The sequence below is a fragment of the Carassius auratus genome, unplaced genomic scaffold, assembly GCF_003368295.1.
Source record: "Carassius auratus strain Wakin unplaced genomic scaffold, ASM336829v1 scaf_tig00039398, whole genome shotgun sequence".
In the NCBI taxonomy this organism is placed as follows: Eukaryota; Metazoa; Chordata; class Actinopteri; order Cypriniformes; family Cyprinidae; genus Carassius; species Carassius auratus.
The window spans coordinates 195,001-197,500 of NW_020526511.1; positions in this window are offsets into that span (position 1 = coordinate 195,001).

Consider the following 2,500-nt stretch of genomic DNA (forward strand, 5'->3'; position numbering starts at 1 on the left):
CACACTCTCTCTCTCTCTCACACACACACACACACTCTCTCTCTCTCTCTCACTCACACACACTAACACTCTCCCCCACACACACTCTCTCTCTCACACACACACACACACACACACACACACACACACATGCAGTGCTGGTCTCATTATTTGCGAAGCTGTGCACTTGTGTAAAACTGTGTGTGTGAGACAGCAGCTCTAATTGGTCTCTCTCACACACACACACACACACACACACACACACACGCTGAGTTGCTGGTCATATTGAATGTCAATCATGCGGCTCTGTGTTAACACATCCAACACTCATCCTACATCGCTCAAGAGCTCTTCACACACAAACACACACACATTATCCATCATTTACCTTTGACCTGTTTGCTGCTGTATACAGCCTGAAGTGTGATGTTATTAATTCTCACATCTGCACTGTGTGTGTGTGTGTGTGTGTGTGTGTGTGTACATGAGACACAAATAAACAGCCACTCAGACACACTTCTGCCTTCCTCTCTGTAACACCCATGTGTGTGTGTGTGTGTGTGTGTGTGTGTTTTGATAAACAACACTGATGCCAACATATTTATATCTGGTCAGATAATGACTCTATAACTCTCGTTTAAGAATTTGGTTTTGGAGAACTCAATCCAACATTTCCTCAAATCACAAAACCACGAATCCAGAACACATCTCCAGTCATATGATGTGTCTATGATGTGTCATATGATTTTCTCAGTCTGTGAGTTTGGGAAATGCACCGTGCAAAATGCACTCTGCACCAACTTCATAGGTGTCTCTGTACTGGTACCTGATTTGCATAATTCATTTAGAGAATGGAGTGCTACACAAAAGCATGCAGAGGACGAACAAACAGCGCTCTCTCTCTCTTTCTCTCTCTCTCTCTCTCTATATATATACACACACACACACACATATATATATATATATATATATATATATATATATATATATATATATATATATATATACTGTATATGAAGAGTTCATTTGCAAAAACAGATAACATTTTTTAAATGTTCAAAGAACATGTTTTATTATTTTTATTTTTTTTTATCCTGCATTAAAATTCATATAAACAATATCTACATCAGACCAACGCAAGTATCAAATCCAGGCGGACAAATAAAAAGATGTGTGTGTGACGCTCCATCGCTCTGACAGAATATCTCCAGTCCTTCTGGACAGTGTTTTCACACTCCTGTCATGTCTGAGTGTGTGTGTGTGTGTGTGTGTGTGTGTGTGTTCAGACTACAGAGTCTGTGTGTGTGAGAGAAGCTCCTCAAAGACTCTTGCTAACTTTATTACACACATCTAAATATGCACTCAGTTCTAGTACTTTAGAGACTCATGAAAATCCAGTTCAACAAAATCTTTGTGGCAAGAAAATGAGACCGTGTGGAGTTCATATTCCAGGTCTTTCCTAGAGCTGAATAATTCAAGCCGTACATAATTATTCCTAAAACACTCCCCGCTGAACCGCTTCCTTCTGCACGCGCTGCTCTCGCCTCAAGGTGCAAGAACTGCAGTAATAACTTCTGCATTATTTGTGGTTTACTGCCAGAATCTGCATTAAAAGAGACTCAGTCTAATGTATGCTAATGGCAGATAGATGCTAATGCAGTGTTTTGATTGTTAAATGGAATAGCCATTCGTTTCACTGGACGACAGTCACGTGTTTAAACTGCGACAAGTGTCCGATATTCACCGGAGGAGCGCAGGGACGACTGAAGACATTTAGCATCAGGCTAACGATGGTGACGTCACTCCTGTAAATGATGAAGAGAAACATGTATCACAGCTGCATTCGATTCTTTAATGGCCACATTAAGTTTCTCTGATTCCAGTGCGATGAAAATTCAGGACAAACAGAAAGTTTCGCTGCTCAGGACTCAGCACGAGCTACAATAAAACATCTGAATGAATTTAGAAAGCTAACGCACGGCGTGCTGCATTACTGAAAGAGCTGGAGCAGACACACGTTCATCTGTCTGTGATTAAGACGAGTTCAGTGGAGAATATCAGCCTCTCATTCATAACCACACACACACACAGTCCAGTCCAGTCCAGAACGAATCCAATCCTGACTCTATGATGGTTAGGGGTCAGGGTTCAGATCAACTGCTGACCAGTCTCTCACAGTCACTCTCACTAGACTCTGTTTCTCAGGTCAGCTTTATTAAAGCTCTTCAGACAGTGAGAACAACAGGTGGATAACAGGAGAATCATTTATCATCGCTTTGGCACAAATAAGATTTGACATGAACTCTTTTCTCACTCGATGAAGCGACAGACTGTTAACATGCTCTTCACAATCCTGATCAACTTGAGTTCAACTCCTTCAGACTAAACTCAGTAATACACTCGTCTGATCTGTTCCTGCAGTAACACACACTCAAACACATCACACACATCTGAACTACTGGAAACTACTGGATGTAGCTGAACACCTACACAGTGTTAGTCTTTCACTTGATTCTCAGGA